The sequence below is a fragment of the Lissotriton vulgaris genome, chromosome 7 (assembly GCF_964263255.1).
Source record: "Lissotriton vulgaris chromosome 7, aLisVul1.2, whole genome shotgun sequence".
In the NCBI taxonomy this organism is placed as follows: Eukaryota; Metazoa; Chordata; class Amphibia; order Caudata; family Salamandridae; genus Lissotriton; species Lissotriton vulgaris.
The window spans coordinates 1,725,244,585-1,725,267,311 of NC_141695.1; positions in this window are offsets into that span (position 1 = coordinate 1,725,244,585).

The window sequence follows — 22,727 nt, forward strand, 5'->3', positions numbered from 1 at the left end:
TGGGGCCAAGCGTGGGGGGTTTTTACATCGATCTTGGGGGAACGAAGGCCCGATCTGTTACCCGAATTGCCGATTTATCAGTCACGAATCATGGGGTACTCTGTATCACACGAGGGTAATCATTGGTTCTGCTATGATAACCTGTTTAGAAAGGCTAAAGAACATGATAAAAACTTAACGTGGGATTGTTATGATTCTGTGTCATGGTCCAAAATGAAGGAGACTGGTATGTTAAAATTGCCATTAGTAGGGAGTATCGTTGGCGAATCCTCCCGCCAGTATGCGGGGACGCCCTTTCGGTCAGGTGCGGGTACCGACAATTACTCGAAGCCTGCCGGCAATACAGGAAAAAGGGGGGTTTGTTGGAACTTCAACAGGGGTAAATGTACTAGGCCCCAGGGATCGTGCAAATTTAGACACGAATGTAGTGGGTGTGGGCAATCATCCCATCCTGAGTCCACGTGTAGAGCCAAAACGGGTGATAACGGGGGTAGAGGAGGCGCCAAACAGGTCTAACATAGTCCGAGGGGCGCCTTTACCTACCCCGATTGATACCTTGGCAATGATTCCTTGGCTCAGTGAATACCCGGATCGTACTTCTGCTGGGGTGTTGCGGAACGGGTTTTCTTATGGTTTCCGCATCCCAGTGGGGGACTTTCAAGGTGCAGCGAAATGTAAAAATCAGCTATCGGTCTTCCAGCATACGACCGTGGTACAGGATAAGATCAGGAAGGAGGTTACTCGAGGTCGAGTCGCCGGTCCGTTTAGTGTACCACCGGTTCCTAACTTTGTTTGTTCCCCTTTAGGGGTGGTCCCAAAGAAGGACCCGGGTGAGTTTCGGCTGATACATAATTTATCAGCCCCACGTGGTCTTTCCGTAAACGAAGCGATAGACCCGGAAGTGTGTTCGGTGCGGTACGCATCCTTCGATGAGGCCGTAGCCATTTTGAATCGCCTGGGGCCCGGGGCGCTAATGGCAAAATCTGATATCGAGTCAGCGTTCCGGTTGCTCCCGTTACATCCAGACGATCAGCGTCTCCTAGGTTTCATGTTTCAGGGTCATTATTACATGGATAGGTGTATGCCGATGGGGTGCTCTATATCTTGTGCCTATTTCGAAAAATTCAGTAGTTTTCTACAATGGGTCTTCACAAGGAAGACGGGTTTCCAAAATGTGATGCATTACCTTGATGATTTTTTGTTCCTGGGGGCAGCCGGGGATCCGGAATGTGGGCAGGCTTTGGCACAATTTTGTGTCTTGATGAATCAGTTTGGCGTGCCATTGGCACCAGGTAAGACTGTGGGGCCTTCCACTTGCCTCGAGTTTCTGGGGATCGAGTTAGACTCCGGAGAAGGTTGTTTTCGTTTACCAGCTGACAAAGTGTCAAAGTTCAGGACATCCCTGCAAATGTGTTTAGGTGGACCTAAGGTTAAGCTGCATCAATTACAGCAGTTAGTTGGCCAGTTGAATTTTGCCCTGAGGGTTATACCAATGGCCCGCCCCTTTTCCCGTTCGATTGCTCAAGCCATGGTCGGCCTGAAGGAGGGCCATCATCGCACGAGGCTCTCGGCAGAGGTCCGCCAGGACATGCGCATTTGGTTGGCATTTCTGGCGGATTTCAATGGTCGAGTCGTCTGGAACAAACCGGCCGTGTCCTCTGAGGAGCTGGGGCTGTGGACAGATTCGGCAGGGAGCATAGGTTTCGGTGCCATCTTCGGCACCAGATGGTCTGCACAAAAGTGGCCGACATGGTGGCATGACAGTGGACTGACAAGTAACATTGCTTTCCTGGAACTTTTCCCCATTTTAGTGGCCCTGAGAACTTGGCCCGAAGGGTTCAAAGATCACTCTGTGGTATTTTGGTCTGACAATATGACCGTGGTCGAGTGTATCAATAGTCAGGCAGCACGATGTAAATGGATTTTGAGACTGCTCAAGGAAATTGTTTTACTGTGTATGCAATTGAATGTGCTATTCAGAGCAAGACATGTCCCAGGTGTAATGAACCAGGCGGCTGATGCACTGTCTCGTTTTCGTATGCAGGCTTTCTGGGGTTTTCTTCCCACAGCGGACCCGGAGCCGGCACCCTTTCCCGAAGCTCTCTGGTCTCTCGGTGCCCCGAACTTCGTAACCTCGTGGGAGAGAGTTTAGCACCCAGGACGAGGAAGGCATATGAAGGGGCGTTCCGGTCCTATTTAGCCTTTTTGGGGACTGATAGAGAGGAGCTTTGGGGCCAGGAGGAGTGGGTGGTAAATTTTCTGATGTCCTTACATCTGGTCGGGAAATCGGTGGCCACGGCTCAGAGGCATCGGGCTGCCATTTCCTTTGTTGCTAGGGCTCATGGGATCCATGACCCGACAGTGTCTTTCGTTGTACAGAAAGCGCTACGGGGTGGCAACGCCTTGAGGGTCGCAGAGTAGACGAGAGGCGCCCGATAGGTTTGGATAGGCTGGCCCAGTTACTATCCAGACTCCCTGCTACGTGTTCATCCCAGTTTGAGACATTGTTATTCCGAGCCGCTTTTACGCTGGCATTCCATGGGGCTATGCGGGTAAGCGAACTAGTGGCGAGGAACAAGCAGGATGTGACAGGAGGACTGTGCCAGGAGCACGTCCAGATCAGAGGGGAGACAATGACGGTCTCATTTGTCAAGTCCAAGACCGATCAAAGTGGGATGGGTGACTGCGTAATCATACGCAGGATTCCCGGGTCCTCCATGTGCCCGGTAAGGTGTCTAGAAGATTATTTGGCACGAAGGGTGGCATCATGGGGGGGGACCTTGTTGAGACACGCTGACGCCACCCCACTGACAAAGTTTCAGTTTCAGCGGGTGCTTGCGATGTCGATTGCCGCTGCGGGCTTGAACCCGGGCGAGTTTGGGACCCATTCCTTTCGGATAGGGGCTGCTACAGAAGCTACAGCCAGGGGTCTGAATGTTGAGCAAGTTAAACGGGTGGGGCGTTGGTCCTCCAATTGTTATAAAAGGTATGTGCGGTTGCACATGTTGTGAAGCTGTAACAATGTACTCACGCTTCTTGTTTTTGTTTGGTTTTCAGTTGCGCAAGCCTACGAGGCGGGGCGAACTTTGCAGTCGACCCAACACCGGGCCAGCGGTCAGACATCACCGGCTGTGAAAAAGGAGGTGTGGGTCGTGGGCCACTCATACGTGAGACGTGCCGCAGACGTATTCAAGGCAGGTGATATGATTCACGTAGCTGGGGAATACGGGTACAGTGTGTCCTTCTACGGAAGAGGCGGTCTCTGTATTGACCAGTTTCAATCATTTTTCGAGGGTTTGCTAGGGCGGACGAGGTCACCGCCGTCTGTAGTCATAGTACATCTTGGGGGTAATGATTTGGTCACCACTGGTAGACGACTTCTTCTTGAGGCGATGCTTTCCACTGTAAGTTGGTTAGCGAGGAGAGTTCCAGGGTGCACAATTGCGTGGTCCCATATGATCCCACGAAAAGTGTGGCGGGGGGCTATTTCGGTTCCTGCTTTAAATCATTCTGTTAGAAAGCTTAATAACAAAGTGAGTAGGTTGTTCCGTTCCAAGACACTGCATTCTATTTCGCATGGGTGTATTAATGATGACAGTATGTATTTGGGGGATGGAGTGCATTTGTCTCGGGTGGGGAATGAGTTACTCATAGGAGACTTCTTAGCATGGCTAAAAACGTTACACCATGACCTTTAGGTAGGAGTGTTGTGGGGGGTCCGGATAGCCGGTCAACTATCCGGCCCGTGGCGGTAAGGTCATGATCGGTGAGCACTAATTGGAAGATCCCTATGAGTGGGCGTCACCCAACACGGATGGGAGCGCTCGGGGGAGGTGGCCATTGGCCCCTCAACGGGGAGGCGGTCCCTTCTAAGGATGGGTCGCCGAAAGAAAAGGAAAGGCGGTCAAGGCCCCTTCCTGGGTAGGAGGGGTTACAGCCCCCTCCTGGGGAATTTCCCGGGGCCAGGACGTCTGCGACGGCAGATGTGGTAAGTTGTGTGGGGTTTGGGGGGGTCTACGCTACCTTCTAGATACCTCACACGAGTCCTCGTACGACCTCTAAGTGGCGTCGAGTTTTATTGGGGCCCCCGTCAAGTCAAGGGAAATTGGTAATTGCACTTGAGGTACGCCTCTGGGCCGCCCCTCACAAGTGAGGGCGATATTTCTGGGTTAGGGATCTTGACACCGGTTACGACCTTGCCGTTGGCCCTTAAACGTTAGGATGTACAATTTCAAAATTTCAAGTAAATGTTTTGTAGGATGTTAGTTCGGCTAGAAGAACCTTTGTATTAGAGAATCTGTTAAGGTTAGCCAAACATCGCAATGTGGTAATGAAATTGTACATAATATGAAACTGTTTATTTAATGTTTTAATTTTGTTTCATATTTTAATAAATACGGCCGGGAGGGTTACTCCCTCCCGTCTTCCAAAGACTTCAGAACTGTTTCCGGTTTCCCATCCTTGGGGATTGTGTTGAGAGGGGGTGGCGGGTATCTCAGCCATATGGAAAGGGGCGACCACTCGGTCCCCCCGAACGTATGGCGGAGTACCACGATCCCCCCGGGAAGCCATCTTGGGCGGGAGGCGAGTCTCGGCTGGTATGCCCGAAGCGGCGTAGCCGGGGCGCGCCTTTTCCCGCCCTAGAGTGGGTTGGCCTAGACACCGACGCGGCTGGCCACGCCCTTGGGGCAGGCAGGGGCGGGTTTACGCCCGCCCTGAAGACGGATAAAAGGAGAAGCAAGATCCGAAGGCATCCTCTTGTTCCTGTGCTCTGAAGCTGCACCTCCTCGCTGCACGTGAGCTCGAGACGGAACGAAGAGCCAATTTTGACCCACCCACCAGCCCCTGAGGACAGCAAGTGGTTTTTGAATAAAGTTGATGGATAACTCTGATTTTCGTTTACAGGTTGTGTTAATATCGTGATGATTTTGAGTATGTAATAAAGAATGGTCGATTTGTGTTACGTTTCGCAAATAAAGAAATTCTGCTTTAGTGTTCATTGGTAAGCATGCATTTAATAAAAGTGTAGTTGCTACTGTCTTTTTAGTTTAGTCATTTAGTTAGCATTGTCGTATTTATTTTGGTCGGGCGGTAAGGTCATGATCGGTGAGCACTAATTGGAAGATCCCTATGAGTGGGCGTCACCCAACACGGATGGGAGCGCTCGGGGGAGGTGGCCATTGGCCCCTCAACGGGGAGGCGGTCCCTTCTAAGGATGGGTCGCCGAAAGAAAAGGAAAGGCGGTCAAGGCCCCTTCCTGGGTAGGAGGGGTTACAGCCCCCTCCTGGGGAATTTCCCGGGGCCAGGACGTCTGCGACGGCAGATGTGGTAAGTTGTGTGGGGTTTGGGGGGGTCTACGCTACCTTCTAGATACCTCACACGAGTCCTCGTACGACCTCTAAGTGGCGTCGAGTTTTATTGGGGCCCCCGTCAAGTCAAGGGAAATTGGTAATTGCACTTGAGGTACGCCTCTGGGCCGCCCCTCACAAGTGAGGGCGATATTTCTGGGTTAGGGATCTTGACACCGGTTACGACCTTGCCGTTGGCCCTTAAACGTTAGGATGTACAATTTCAAAATTTCAAGTAAATGTTTTGTAGGATGTTAGTTCGGCTAGGAGAACCTTTGTATTAGAGAATCTGTTAAGGTTAGCCAAACATCGCAATGTGGTAATGAAATTGTACATAATATGAAACTGTTTATTTAATGTTTTAATTTTGTTTCATATTTTAATAAATACGGCCGGGAGGGTTACTCCCTCCCGTCTTCCAAAGACTTCAGAACTGTTTCCGGTTTCCCATCCTTGGGGATTGTGTTGAGAGGGGGTGGCGGGTATCTCAGCCATACAGTTAATCGGACTAATTGTTGTGAAGTTTTTTCAGGAGAATGGATGCATAGTTCAAGTTGTGAGGCATTTTTTAATGAGGAGAGTTATTTCCAGGACAATGATTTGGTGCATGCAGTTGACACCAGTGGTCGAGCTTATGAGGTGAAAGATAGTTGTCCGGTTGAAAAAGAAAAACTTGTGTCAACAGAGGCAGAAGAGGTGTTAGGTAATTAAGTTTTAGGGAGACGTCCTAAGGGACCAGTGTACACCTGGAAGTGTAGTTCTATTTGCAGTGTGCGACAGGATTCCATCAATTTGCTTTGTGATTTTGTACGGACATTTAATAAGAAAAGTTTAAAACAGAAAATAAAGTTGTTGCAAGAATTAGATCCTTGCAGAGTGAGAGAAGTGACAGGTTTGCATGGTCATTCACTGGCTTGTCTTTCCAGGAGAGTATGCAAGAGTGTTTTTCATCATTTCAGGATGCTAGCAGTGCATCATAATAAAGTGAGGAAATTAGTTAGAATGTTGTATTATGCTAAGAGTCCAGCAATTATGCTTAAACAATTAAGCACTGCTCTTTTGCATGGTTCTGAAGTAGATGTGAAGAATATTTGTGAAGAAATTGAGTTTTGTTACTTTGCTGGTAAAGAGAACAATGTTGAAATTGACCCAGGAGAAAAAGATAATGTGAAAGAGAGTGTACAGATTTTCAGTACAGATAAGTTTCACAAGGAAATTTCCACGTTTATGGTGAAATCAAGTGAGAGGCCTAATTTCACTTGTGTGTGTTGTCGACGGACTTATTATAAGAATCAGACTAAGTTAGTGGATTTATATACAAAAAGTGAAATGGTAAACAATAGTGAATGGAAGGATTTTGCAACATACTTGATGGTAGAAAATCGTTTTGATTTGGGATCAGATCAGCGTATGTGTACTTATTGTTTTAACAAATTAAATCAAAACCGAATGCCTGCTAGAGCAGTTCATAATAATCTGGAATTGGTTGACATTCCTTCTGAACTGAAGGATTTAAATACTTATGCATCTATTTTGATTCAAAGTGTCCATCCTTTTCAGGCTATTGTTCGAATGGAGCCTAAGACAGGGAAATTGCCTCATTCAGATTTACAGAGAGGATTAAAGGGAAGAGTGGTTTATTTGCCTCTGGATTTGAAGAAAAATATTGATACAATTGGTGTAGACAAAGTGGAAGAGGAACCTCTGGTTATCCTAGTTAATGGGGTTCCGACAAAGAGTAAGAAAATCTGGCAAGATTTAGTGGATGTTAGGAAAGTCAAAAAGGCAACGTTGAATTTGATGAAAAACAATGAGTACTACAAGAATGTATGTGTTGCAGAAGACAAACTAAGTGAAGAAGAGGACAGCGATTTGTGTACTGGACAAATAGAGAAAGTAGATGCCTCTAAAAATGAAGAAATATATGAACATTATAGTGTTCATCCTTTGCATTCTAAAGAAGTCATGGGGAATGCTATTGAGTTGTTTCAAATGAAACAAGCGAAACGGAGTCCCATTAGTGTTTGGGAGGAAAGTTTGTAAGCTCGGTGTTTCCCACAGTTATTTCCAACAGGTCGAGGAGGAAGATATGATGAGCAACCTGATCAAATTCCTGCTTCTGAATACCGGACTTTGCGATTGTATGCAGAAGATCCTAGGTTTCGTCAATGCATTCCCTATTTGTTTCATCTACTGTATGAAAGTGATCTGTCTGGACTGTCTTATGCAGTGAACCACATCCTGAAAAGTGGTGTACAGCTTCATAATATCTCGGCAAGGGAGTTTATGGATAAAGTCAATGTGCAAGACAGTATTTTGGATTCTCACCTGATTAATCTCATGGCATGTCAGCGTGGTGCTAATGAGTATTGGTACCGTCGTCATGGTGACTTAAAATGTATGCTGAGGAACTTAGGAACTCCCACATGGTTCCTCACTCTCAGCTGTGCCGAGTATGGCTGGGAAGACTTACTTGAATTTCTACGAGAGGCAAATGGAAACATTGAAAATATCGAATTCAAGACACCCGGAGAACTGTGCTCTTTGGATCCAGTCAATGTATGCAGGTACTTCAATCATAGATTTGAAGCTATGATGTCTTTCATTACGAACAAGAAAAATCCACCTCTTGGAGAGGTGTTGGATTTCTTCTGGAGAAAGGAGTATCAAGCAAGAGGTGCTCCTCATATACATATGCTTCTATGGATCAAAGATGCACCGAAATTTGGAACAGATCCGGATGACTTAGTGATGAGTTTCATAGAACAGTATTCTACATGTGCTGTTCCAAAGACAAAGGAAGACAAAAGTTTAAGAGAACAAGTTTTACGCTTTCAAAACCATCGTTGTGGAAAGTACTGTCCTCGTAAATTCAGAAACAAGAACAAGTTCTATACAAAATGTCGTTTTGGGTTTCCACGATCAGTGATATCTGAAGGAAGAGTGAACAATTTGATGTCTTCGCTGCGACATAATGTGACGAGGAAATCACCCAAAAATACATACAATTTAAAAAGAAACGAAGAGTCCAAGTACATCAACGACTACAACCCAGTGATTTTGTCCATGTGGAATGCTAACATGGATATACAGTTTGTGGCTGACAACTGTATGGCTGTGGCTCGGTATGTGACGTCTTATATCACAAAAAAAGAAAAGACAGAACTGAAGGATATGTGGGATGACATTTCACATGAAAAGAGCCTCAGTAAGAAGTTGTACAGTTTCAGTCTAAAGATGTTGTCGCATCGAGAAATCGGAGCATATGAATGTTCTGATCGGTTATCTTCAGCAAGTCTCTATGCCAAATCTAGGAGTAGAATTTGGGTGAGTCTTGGTCTTGCTGCAACACGTGATCGAGTTCTGAAACCTGTACGGGAAATTGAGTATTTGGCGGAGAAGGAACCAAACAGTACAGATATTTTGAAGACCAACATGTTGGATACATATTATCCAAATAGAAGCAGTCATCTCGAGAATGTTTCTCTGTATGAGGTTCTACAAAATTACATATTCAAGAGGAACATCAAAGAAGATATTGATAAAGGAGTGTATGCTGTAATTGGAAGTGAGGGATGTCTGGTCAAGCAAAGAAAATGCCAATTGGTTAATCATCGAAAATTGAATTGCGAATCTCCTGAAAGAAAAGTTTTTCTTTTTAGCTCTTTTGCAACTTTTAAAGCCTTGGCGTGCAGAAGAGGAACTGCTTGGAGATTTCCTCTGTTATGAAGATTCTTTCAATGTAGCCAAGGAGTCCATAGAATGTCCTGTTTTTCCAAAATATCTAGAAATGTTGAATGCAGAAATCGAGCAGGAAGCAACAATTGCAGCCGAGATTGCTAGAGACAGTTCTCAGGATAGTCAGAGTTCCACTTCATTGAGTCAGGATCCACTAGGGGACCCATTATCGAAAATGAAGCTGCCACTGCCATGATTGAAGTGGAAAGAGCCATGGCACATGCTCAGGAAGATGCGGTTAACTTAGAAGATTTGGAAAGACAACTCAACGTTGAGCAGAGGAAAATATATGACGAAGTTACCAACCAAATTGATCATGGATTAAGTCATGAGAAGAAAGAGTGCTCATGTACGTCGTTGAAGCCTGTCCGACTGTACGTGAGTGGAGAAGCAGGAACTGGAAAAAGTTTCCTCATTAAAGCAATTTCATGTTATTTGCAGAAAAGAACTGAGTCATCGCTGTCTTGTGTTGTCACCGCTCCAACTGGTCTGGCAGCACATAACATTAAAGGTATTACTTTGCATCGTCTACTGATGCTGCCAGTGGAGCATGATAACAAATTACAATACCACAAGTTATCTGGAGATGCTTGTTGTGAAGTTTCAAGAGTTCTAAAGAAGATGAAACTTCTTATCATTGATGAAGTAAGCATGGTTTCCAATGTCATGCTTGCCTTTGTGCATTTGAGAATGCAAGAAGTTCTTAAAACAGAGTATGATGTGTTATTTGGTGGCAAACACATCATTGTTTTCGGTGATCTTCTGCAGCTGACACCAGTGAAAGGACAACCAGTGTTTAAACTACTTACGCATGAAGATACCAGGAAGTGCCTAGGGAACATTGGCAACGTCAATATATGGTTAAACTTCAATTATGCTGAACTGCGTGAAAATATGCGTCAGGCGAAGGATGAAGATTATAAGAATATTCTACAAGATGTTAGAATTGGAAAAGTGACTGAGCATGGGAAGGAAGCTTTACATGCACGATTATTGTCAAATTTGTATCCAGATGAAGACGTTCTGCCAGAGAATATTTTTCAGAAAATTACTGAGAAGAAATCTGGGATATGTTTGATGCCAACTCTGCAAGAATGTTCCATCTTCAACAACAAAATGTTGAATTTAGAAAATCAAGACATAGTGAAACTGGAAGCTATTGACAGAATTGAGCATATGGGAGCAACAATTATTTTGTCTGAAAATTTGAAATCTAAATTGGATTCATTAGAGAAGACTATATCTAAAACTGCGGATTTTGAAAAGACTCTGAATGTGTGCTTAAATTGCCATATCATTTTGAGAAGGAATTTAAATGTTGAAAGAGGTCTGGTTAATGGATTAATGGGTAATGTTGTTGATTTTGAGAAATACAGAAATAGAGATGGAATTGAATTTATAAAATTAAATTTGATGGCATTGAGGATGTACAGCAAATTGGTTGTTGCTCTGCTAGGTTTTTGCTTGTTAAAGACTTATATGTTCGCCGTAAGCAGTTTCCTGTTTGCTTGGCATATGCGGTGACAATCCATAAATCGCAAGGTTTAAGTGTAGACAGTGCTTTGGTGAATATTGGCAGTTCTGTTTTCAAGGAGGGTATGGCTTATGTGGCATTATCACGAGTCAGAACTTTATCAGGATTGTACTTGATTGAGTGTGATGAGACAAATATTTGTGCAGATCTAGATTGTGTTAAGGAATACAATAGGTTAAGAAGAGAGTATGCGCCACACTTGCCTCAATATCCTTTGTTTGAAAAACGTGTGGTAGGCCTGAAATGAAGAAATGTAACCAATAGTAGGGAGGTTGTAGCAAAAACACGAAAAGTTGATGAACCCGAAATTGTAAGCAGAAAGAAAATGGATGCTGTTCAAGATGTTGTTGGTTTTCAATTTGAAAATAGTTCTGGTGTCAACTGCTATGCTAATGTAGTGGTTAATGTTGTCTTTTCTCTAGAAATATTAAAAGAACAGATTGTGGTGAATCGGATCAAAGATTTTGCTGTTTGTTAAATTCTGTGTTAGAGAAATGTAGCACTGATAGAAGAAAAATAGAAAGTGTATCTGAAATTCGAAATCTCTTAGACAAATGTTCAGGTCAAACGCAATTCTCTCAAAATATTCAGCAGGATTGTCAGGAGTTTTTAATGTATATGTTTGATGTTTTGCAAGATGAAGGTGTAGATGTAGATTATCTGTTTGGCCTTTCTTATCAATGGCAGCATGACTGCGAGAACTGTAGGCTATCAAGTACTACTAGTGTAGACTCAGAAAGATTTATATATTTAACTTTGCCTGACAGTAAATCAGTATCCTTTAATAAGCTAGTAAAAGCAGCCAATCAAAACATGGAGTGTAGCCAATATAAGTCTGCAATGCTGTCCACATTATTTATACGAAGTTATGGCCAGTATGTCATTTTAATGTTCCAACGATGTAGGTCTGATGGAACTAAATTGACAACTTTAATTAAAAATGTTGTGGCTTCGCAGTTGTCAATATCAGGAAGGACTTTTGTAACTGCAGCAATTATATATCATGACGGTCCTTCAACAACTTCAGGACATTACACAGCTTATTTAAAATCTGGAAACGGCTGGTCATTCTGCAATGATTCTGTTTTAACTTTCAAAAAATGTTTACCGTTTGATTTAAAAAATTCTTACCTAGTGTTTTTACAACCAAAATTTTAGGGAAGGAAAGGGGCCTACGAAGATTGGAGCAGTTGATCAATTTTAGTCTGCTGTTTTAAATTGCTTTGTGAATTAGAGTGATCATAATAAATAAAAATGTAAAGTAGTCATAGAGATACATAACTGGTCTATAATGATTCAAAGAGTTGATATGATTTACTCTGTTGTTGAAAGTCGGGGAAAAAGAAAATGACGGGATTTGCTTTGAGGAATTCGAAGAGTTTAAAATGGCTCTTGCACGATTTGGCCATGAGGAGAAGTGCGGTAGAGAGCGAAAAGTCATTTATTTTTTCTAACATATTACTCAGAAAGAAAGAGCTTCAGAAAGTGGCGGGCATGGATTTTTTAGAGCACAACAGAGTATAAGCTGTTCATCGCATATCATTCGACGTCATGGAAAGTAAGTGTACTTTTGATGAGTTCTGATTTCTGATTTGTTATATTATATGGGTTTTTTAAACGCAATCATTTTGATTGTGTTTTTTTTTCCCCGCTGTTATATGATGGATACCTTCAACTCACTGTTTTTAGTGAAATTTGATATATTCTGAGAACAGCAAAAATAAACCATTTAAGATGTATATTTAATTCTATATTTTGTATTGTGATTTTAAATTTCGACTCATCTTGTCTCATGCTCACTTGTCTTTTACTATCTTATATCAATTCTCTTTACATACTCACATTGCCTTTTGTTTTATTCTCTTTCACCCTTGTTCTCTAACTTCACTTATCTTTCAACCTTTGTTTCCTTATTCCAACTCTGCTTTTTTCTTTTGTCTCATGCACCATTTTCTAGCTTTTAGACCCTCTGCTTCGCTTCTCTTTTCCATCTTTTCTCCCTTTTGTTTTCGAAATTAAATAATTTTGGGTTCTCCTTTTTTGTTGCAATCAGTTAGTATAACTCACCTTCACTCATTTATCTTTCTTTGTTGCTTCACTCACTCTGTATCTGACACTCTGTCCTTCACTTTCTGTGTCCCCTCTCTCCCTCACTCTCTTTTCCTTATTCACCCTTTCCTTATTTAGTTTACCTTACTCACATTCTTTTAGTATCTTACACATCTTTAGTTTATTTTTCTCTTCTATCCTTCTTTTCTGTCACTGAATCTATTCTCCTTTTTATTCACTTAGTAATTTACTCTATTTCTATTTCTTTTTGACTCTGTCTGTTTTTCACTGTTACTTTATTTTCCTTTCTGAATCTTTATCTCTAACTTTATTTCTTTGTAAAATTGTATGATTTTCAACCTTATGCCTTGTCTTTTCTATTTTTAAAATACATGTTTTAATATCTTTCAAATTTTTCTTCTTTCTTTCACAGATTGAAATTAAAAAAATTAAAAGTGATGGAGATAACAACAACTATAAAGTAAGTATTTAGTACTTTTTCCCTTACATCTCTATCACAGTCAACTTCTATTACTTCCACTGCTTTATTTCCTTAACCCTCAGTTTTCTTCCTTTGCTTTTTCCCTCATTCTTTTTCAATTACTTACTTACTCCACTCCTTCCACTCCTTTTGTCAGTCCCTCTGTTCTCACAGTTCCTCACTCCTTTTCACTCAGTCCGTCTCTCTAACACAAACTGTCACTGTCTCTTCACTCTTTTACAAGTTGTTCTTTATGCTTTCTCTCTGTACTTCAAGCACACCATCTTATTTTCATTTTTTTGTTGCTTCAATTATTCTTTTTCTATCACTTCTTCTTTTCTTCTTTCTGTGTTTTCTCTCTGTCATTCCACATGTTTTAATCTTATTCACTATCATACACCTTGTTTTCATCCTATTTACTTTCACTCACTGTTTTTTTAACAACTTCTCTCAGGGTTGTTGTTTTACTCCGGTTCTATCCCTACCTCTTACTCCACATCCTTTACTCTCTTTCTTTTTAATTTGAAGATTCATTCACATTCTCCAAGTAACTCTTGTTTATTATTCTTCTACTCTCTTTTTTTCTTTCACTTCCTTTTCTATTTTCTTTTTCTCAATTTTTCCCTTTTACAACTTTTCTTTGTATAATTATCTATTATACAGTATCTCTGTGTTAATTCCTCTAGCTGTCTTTCTTTTAACATTATTCTCTCTGTCTCCTTCCCTTATATTCACTTTATTTTTTTTTTCATTTTTTTTTTGGTTCGCTTCCGGTTCGCGTACCGGAAGCGAACCAGGAAGCGAATCAAAAAAAAAGAGATTACAAGAGTGCTAAACATTTTAGCAATTTTTTATAAATGGGAGGTAGTTCTGAAAAGAACTTTTTTTTAAATTGTTTTTGTTGTTTTATATATTTTTTATTATTTTTCTGAACATATTTTTTTGTATTTTTTGAACAATTAAAAAAAAAATGTTTTTTTTAGGAGGGACAACGAAAAACAGGCATTAGAAATGGCTCAACAGGAGCAAAAATAAAAAAAATCACTTTTTGGGGCGTTTTGAGCACTTGTGATTTTCAAAAGCTCTGTTCATTAAAATAACACTCATCTCCCCGTAACATAGTAGTCCCCCACAATATCTACACACTAGCTTGATGTGTTGAAAATTACTCTGGATACAGGGGACCGTCTCCCTCGCCTCTGGTCCCGAAAGGCTTTCTTGTGTTGAAGTGGTGGCCACAGGAGTTCGTGGGTTTTCACGAAGGTCACGCACCTCAGCCGTGCTGTAATTTATTGGATGCCACCTTTGCATGTGGCGATGCATAGTGTAGTTCCCGAAACTATATTTTTTATCGGTGCCTCGGGATAGAACTGATTTGCAGATCAGGCATGTCACATGACGGGCATTCACCTTTTTTTGGCCTTGAGGCAATGTAAAAAATTGCCATATGAAATTGTCCTTGTGGTGGGACTTCCGGGGCTGTTCAGGTAAGAATACTCTCTCATGTTCCTCCTCTTCCACTTCTTCCTCCTCTTCCTCAGGGTTGGGAAGGAACTGGGGAGGTGGTCCTTCCTTCCTAGGAGGTGGTGGTGGTGGTGGGGGTCCACCAGCTGCAGCTACTAATGAAGCCATGTCTTAATGATGAAAATAGGTCTTCCTCTCACAAAGATGAAAGTCAGAGTGAGAAAAAAGGTGGGGGCTTTCATAATTTGGGAAAAAAAAATGTTCTAAACCAATGAAAAGTGTTATTTTTAGGTAACATGACCTAGCCTTACATCATTAGGAAACCAAAAGTAAAATGAACCAATAAAAAGTTTTATGAACAAGTCACATCACCTGTTACACTTACGTTACGCGTCCCGCTAAGCACCCGGAGCGCTTCCGGGGTGCTGCGCTTCGCGCCTCGGTTCGCGCTCCGGAGCACTTCCGGGTGCGCTAACGCGGCGCGTCATAAGACGCATTACGCGGCAACGCGATACGTCGCGCTTACGCGACGCGTCACGATGTTGCTTTCTAGCGCGGCAGTTGCGCTAACGGAACGTTTACCGGTTCGCGGACCGGGTCGCAGCACCAAATTGAGCTAACGGGAAGCTACCCGGTGCGCGGACCGGTAGCAAAACAAAAAAAAAAATGTAAAAAAATATATATACATAAAAATATTATATTAAAAACATATAAAATATATTTTTCGATTAAAAGAAGAATACATTTTACAGCTTTTGATATTTGCTAATAAAAAACCATTGAAATTCAATGAAAAAACCATAGGTTATAGACCATATATAGTTAGGAATTAGCATTTACAAAACCTTGAAAATTCACTGAAAAAACCATAGGTTATAGACCATATATAGTTAGGAATTAGCATTCACAAAACCTTATTTTACTCACACAAAACCATTGAAATTCGCATATATAGTTAGTTGCAATAACTATATATCGCGCACCCGCAATCCACTGCTGATGATGTCACATATTACATCATTCATGACATGGTCAGTGACATCACTGATGACATCACTATATATATATATATATATATATATATATATAGAGAGAGAGAGAGAGAGAGAGAGAGAGAGAGAGAGAGAGAGAGACAGGCAGACAGACAGACAGACAGACAGACAGACAGACAGATAGATAGACAGACAGATAGATAGATAGATAGATAGATAGATAGATAGATAGATAGATAGATAGATAGATAGATAGATAGATAGATAGAAAGATAGATAGATAGATAGATAGATAGATAGATAGATAGATAGATAGATAGATAGATAGATAGATAGATAGATAGATAGATAGATAGATAGATAGATAGATAGATAGATAGATAGATAGATAGATAGATAGATAGATAGATGGATAGATATGTCACCACTGGGTAGTTATGGTTAGGTTAGCTATTTCAAGGGAACTGCATTTTTTGCGTTGCAATTAACTTTGCCACCGTTTGACAAATCTCCATAAAGCATTTCATGAAGGTGCTACTTTTAGACTAGTTTGTGCATGGAAAGTTATGGGGTGATCTGTCAAGCGGGGGTTGAGAAAAAAGGGGTACCAAAACACAAATCCCCATGCATTTTCCATACACTTCTTTAAGATGGGCTACAGCAAACACTGCTCAACGAAATTACATCAAATTTGTCAGGAAGCTAGATCTTTGTCCCCAGACTGTGATTTTTGTGATTTGGTATAAATCCGTAGTTTTTGAAAAATTAAGGTTAAAAAATAATTGAATGTCTGGATGGTTGGGTCTGCAAGAGTCTCGGGAGCACCAGTTTAAACATAGAGCATTCTGATTGGCCCAAGGAGATTTGTTTCCACTGGGCCAGCTCTCTCCCGTAGTAGTCAGACATCTGTGGGAGCAAGCTCTCTGACTGGCTGCCAGCAAAATTTTGCTGACAGTCATTACAGGACACAGTGACTAAGTCTCCTGTGACCATAAGCAGAATTAAAAACTATCAAAACTGCTGTGATCCCACAGGAATCCCGTGGGATTTCAAAAAAGAAAAAAGACATGGCGACCAGGGCTGCTATGTTTTAAGAAAGGAAGGGGAGCGTGAAGACCCCTTCCTTACCATGCCCCAGGAATCCCACCCGAGGGCTAAAATTAATATATATGGGAAAGAGGGACGTGCAGCCCACCTCCCTGAGCCATCAGAGGCCCCGGGGTGCCCAACCCTAGGGCTACAAACATTGTGTATGATTGAGGGAGGACATGCAGCCTCCCTCCCCTAGCCATCAGAGAACCCAGGGAGCCCCCCCTAGGCAGACATCATTACATAGGGGATCCCTGAGCCATGACAGGCCCCAGGGAGCCCACCCCCTGGGCCAATCTTGTGCAAAGATGGCGAGGGGACCATAGGGCCCCCTCCCCAAGCCTCTAAAGGCTCTGTGCCAAAATTACTTAAAATGGGGAGGGGGCAGCATGGCCCCCTCCTTGAGCCATTAAAGGCTCTTCCATGAGCCATCCCAGGGGTGGCTCACCAGCTATGTCCCGGGGAGCCTACCCCAGGGACATATCGGTTTCCCTGATCACACTGGCACGGGCGGGGAAACCTGTGTTTGCTCCCAATTGGCAGGAGCGTTTTCCCGCCAAGCAGGAGCAAATAACAAGTCCCCTCCGAGTTGGAGTGAACTTTAAGAATGTTCCCGCCCACTCGAAGTGGACTTTGATCTTTTTTGCCTTCCAAGAGTGATGCAGCCAGGGAAACCGATCAAACTGTTGCTCCCGCCCAGAGGGAACAGCATTGGTAGTTGCTCCCTCCAGGGAGGAGAAATGTTGGGTCCTGCTAGACGCGGGGTTCTGGCTGGGGCCACAGGGTCTTTGGGAATCCTCCGTGGCCCCCACAAGTACATGGTGGGTGCCTTGGGTGGGCACCAGGACATACACCTTTAAGAAATGCAGGCCCTGGGTATGGGCTCCTCAGAGCTTAACAAGGCTGAAGAAGGAGGGCCGTGCGGCCCACTTCCCTTTATTTAAATTATTGGCCTCGGGAGATGGGGTCACCAGGGCCTCACAGGGCTCGGAGAGGGAGGGCTTCGTGGCCACCTCCCCTTTAGTTAAAATAAGTGGTCATGTGGGATGGGGTTCCTGGGGAATAAAAAGGCTTGCAGGGGGCGTGGCCGGTCTCCCCTTTAATTTAAGTAGTGGCCCTAGGGAGCTTGGGGTGTCGAAAGAGGAGCTTGGTCGGAGAGGAGGAACTCACACACGGAGCATGAAGCTCATGGCCGGAGCAGAATCCGGAGCTCGAGCTTGAGCAGGAACAGGACTAAGTAGGACCAAGTTGGACCAAAGTGGGACTGCCTCCATCATTGTTTTACGCTCGCTCTCTCCTGCCAGCTTTCCGTCTGCTATTTGCCTGACAGCCTGTTGGTCTCACTTCCTCCCCCAGCTGGGAGGACACCGTGCTGATCTACGAGCTCGGTCCAGATCCTGATCAGTGGCTCCTGTGCCAACAGCACCCCCCACAGGTTGCCAGAGGAGAAGGTGGTGTGTGGTTGTGTGTGGCGCTACCTTCGGGTACTGGTTGCACCGGTTGCAGAGTGAGTAGCCCAAAGGAGAGCCTCCCGGCAGAGTCAGAAGGAATACGCACGTCTGCAGTGGAGTTCTGTTAGTAACTGGCATCGGTGTCAGGGGCAGCAGGGGCAGTGGCAGTGGCTTGGGGCAGCTCAGCAGCCCAGCCTCCCGGACAGACTGAACAGAAGGAAAGAAAAGCCTACCGGCTCACGGTAAAGAATTTGGAGTCTGGGGAGTTGAGGAAAGGGGGTCCCATTAGGTTGGAAAAGACCAGAGGTCTAAAGAAAATGGTCAGTGGAAAACGGCATTTCAATTCAAAACAAATGTATATCATCAATTTTTAGCCATGCGATCAGGCAGGGAAAGGAAGGCATTGGGAGAAAATGTAGTAACTCATAAAAAACTCACCAAAAGGAAAAAAGGTGAGAAATCAGCAACATAAAATGGTGGAAATTCTACACTGAAGAGCCCGCTAATTTCACCAATTGTGTCTATGTTTCAAAAATCAATGTTAAATAGAAAAACTAGCAAAACTCAAGCTTTCACTACTTGAGCGATCCCGGTTCATCCCTTTGTGCTACACCTGGAGAAACATCAGGTCTGATGACTCCGTTGGCACCCCACATTTTTTTACAAAGGATACATCAAAGGGGGGAAGAGCTGATTCAAGAACCAATCTTAAGGAAATTAACATCTGAACTCAAGTTTAAACACCATTGAGATGCAAGACCTGAGCAAACAGATAGTGAAGCTAGAAACTCAAGACAAGAAGAGTCTAGCCGGGACAATCTCACCGCATTGCGCCATAATACCAACAGCAACAGTACATGCTGCACGAAACAACATCAGTATCAATTTGAAACATCATCATCAAGAACCTCTACCTGCCTCAAGTAAAATCTGTGTGGAAAGCATGCCATGTAGTTTTGCTACAACACAAAAGCCTTATGATCTGACTACCTCAAGCAGCTTCTCCTTACAAATTGCCGAGCATGGACAAGGAGTAAGCCTAAATGACTTGCATTCAAACATAGACAAACTAGTACACCTTTGGTTTAACCAAGATCTATCATCAACAGTCTGAGACAACTCAAGAGCGAGTAAACATGTGGAAGGTACACAGGAGATAAAGGTGGCAGGAAATGAGGAAGAGGAGTTGGTCACTTATTGGGCAAGCAAACACATGGTAAAGGTGGAGGCCCAAGGAAGGGATGAAGAGGAAAATCAGATGCTCAGCCCAAACCACACGGAAGGAAAAGTTAATACATCTGATCTTTAAGCCAATTTTCATTCAAACGTAACAGAAAAATCTGGAGATTCACCTAAAAATCTGGAGATTCACCTAAAAAGGAGCAATTAACATCTAAAGCAATAAAAATGAGCAAACAGTATAAATTCCACAGTACTCCAAGCACTCCAAATGTCGACAGCTACGATGATAATGCAGTCGTATAAATTAGATATACAAATAGATCTTATGAATATCATCACTTCATATATAGCTGGTATAAATACAAAACTTGAATATTTAACAAACTTAATAAAAAGAGTACAACTGATCTATTCACCGCGGGAATCAACCTGCTTATGTGGACCAATAATAGACAAATTAAGTTTTCTTCCAACAATATTGGAACAGATACTGTGTTTGAATAAAGGCTTGGTTTTGCCTGCCGCAAATTCAGAGACTGTGCGAACAATAAAATCAGAGGTAATTGTAAGTCAGAACCAAGCACAGGCTCCTACAAATACAACTCAAGACCAAAAGAAAGAATTTCAATTTCCCACTGCTGGGACGGAGGAGGATATAAGAACTGATCACAGTATCATAATAGAGCAACCTGAAAAGAAGAAGGAAAGGAAAGCAAGAAATAGGACAAATGGTCCTAAACCACAGCAAAGCAATAGAGTATATTCCATCTGTTCTAAAAAAACAGCAGGTGAGCTCCAAGGAGAATATCGCCCTGAAACAACATAGGATAGTGTCAAAAGTAACACAAATATTTCTAGTGAAGGACTAAAAGGCACACAAGTGGAAAAAAAGGTAGCCCTCAGGAAAAACATTATTAATACAACTTAAATGGATATCAAGGACTATTCTTCAGCTTCATATAAAGATCCCTTGGAAGAAGAGTAAAATCATAGTCACCACAGTAAAGTGTGAAGAAAGTAATAGAATATACAAAGAGCTAGATAATGTGGCAAGCAAAAACAAGCCTGAAAAACACGACCTATTCTCACCAACGTGGCCACAGCTACAAGAGAACAAAGAGGAAGAATGTAAAGAAGGGGTCATCACAGAGGGAAATTTAAATACCCAAAAAAGCAGGTTGCAATGAAGACAGACACTCTGTTAAGTACTCAGATTTTAAGAACGGATCTAGTGGTAAACAGGGAATCCACTCATACCAATAGTTGGCAATCTGCTATTGGGGCAATTTCATATGCTCAGAAAGTAGACACAACTTATTTACCTCAACATCCAGTAAAAGAAGTGGCAGATCAATGTTCTCCAGTAGTATCTCAAAATCCTTTACAAACTAAGCAGCAATGTCCCTCTTATGGTCATCTACGCATCAGTATCCCCAATCAAATAAAATAACAGTCCAGTAATGTGGAAGACAAAGATATAAGAAGGGGAATAGTATCCAGCACCCAGTTACTCACCAGTTATTATGGACCCCAGAATATGAAACGCAGCGCAATTATGACATCTTAAACAGAGGCAATATTATAAAACTTATGGCAGAAATTCAAGAACTAAAACACATACAATCGTCAGATCTTGTAGCAGTCCAATTTTTTCCCGGAGATAACATTACAACAAAAGAACGAACTTTAACTACATGGCAGACGCCAGAGTTAGTGCAGTTAATACTAAGTAACTCAGATCAATTTTCAGCCTGGGGAATTCAAATAATAGCACTGGTAATACCTCATTATCCATTTCCTCTGAAAGACATGGAAAAGCCAAATACCTGATGTAACTTAAAAATCCTCAAACTCCTTCTCAGGAGTCTTACCAATTAGTAGTCCATTCAAAAGCAGCAAAGAAATCAACAGAGAATCTGAAATATGAAAAGACATCTTTATTACAATTAATTGTGAGGCTACGTCGCCCAGTCACACCTAAAGTAACTGAATGAGGCAGCCTGCTGAATGGTCTCAGCACAAACCTTTTATACCATTTATTATGCCCTAGGCACACATATTCTCTTTGAAGTACATTATTGTTGGTCACTCCCAGGACGTGCACACAAAGCACTGTATGATGACAAACCCACTTTCAAGATAAGTCCAGGCCATAAACAATGTCCACATAATGCGTACATTCTCTAGCTGACAAGGCCAGATAAACCCAAAACTGTAAGATCAAAACCCATGTCATAAATAGCTCGGGGAGGCAGGAACAGATGGAAGTAAGATAGGCACGTTTGTGTGTAGGATATCTTTACAATGTCCTGTGCTCTGATCTATAATCTTGATCAGCTAAAGGGCAGGAACTGGCTTGGCAAGGTTAGCCTGAAGCAACAGGGTCAGCTTTCGCCAGGTCATGCAGGAGTCAGCACAAACCCATGTTAAGGTTATGTCCTTAAATACTTGTTCTGCCACAGTGAGGGCCTACTGTAAGGGCAATACACAAAATGGTTGCTATGCACAAGATGGAACCCGAGGGTTCAGAACAAAACCTTCAAACACACAGAGAATCCATTGGTGTAACATGACGAAAACACTCGCACTTGCTGAACTCACTGTTTACGGTCTGCTGTTACCAAATTCATAACAGAATCATGATATTTAAAACACAGGTTCAGAATTTTCAGTACCACAGACCATCCTTTTGCCCTTACATAGGCAATCACTCAGTCTATATTTGCAACTGTGCCCAAAGTCCGTTATAAGCCTATTTGGAAGGCTTCTATCGTCCATCAAATCCGCTTCCATTGTCTTCTTCCGCGTTGGGCCTCTTCGATTCAGGCCTTTTCATGAGAAAAAGTACTGCTTAGTTGGAGTGCCCTCCTGGCAAACACCCACATCTCACTTGAAAGTCTCAATGTCTCAAAACAATGCACCAGTGTCTCTTCTTTGTGGCAGACACTACAAATGATGTGCTCTTCATTGATCATGGGCACAAAGCATCTCGTGCAGATCCAAGCACTACTGAGAAACAACCTCTCAAGATCAGCAGCACTTTCAGACTCCAACACTCATTATTTAGTGTCAGAGGACGCTCAAGCTGCTCTCTCATGGGCACCAGAATGTAGTGCCTTTCCGTTGGAGCAAAGGGAAAAGAGGTGTGTGTTTGTGGCCAAAACTTGGGCCAAGGGCTCAAGGGACTGTACACTGTCAGAGGTTTCCAGCACATAACAGGTAGAAAGCTCATACAAACAGAAGCTCTCATTCTGTGGCAAACAAGGAACCAGCTCCTCTTTTTTTCTGCAACGCCTTCCGATGAAGCAAATGCCTTGCTTGGGAGGTACCATTGACGGCACGCTGATGATCGCTGTCCTGCCTCGCGACTTTCTGGTTGCAGGAATTGTAGAGCCAAGA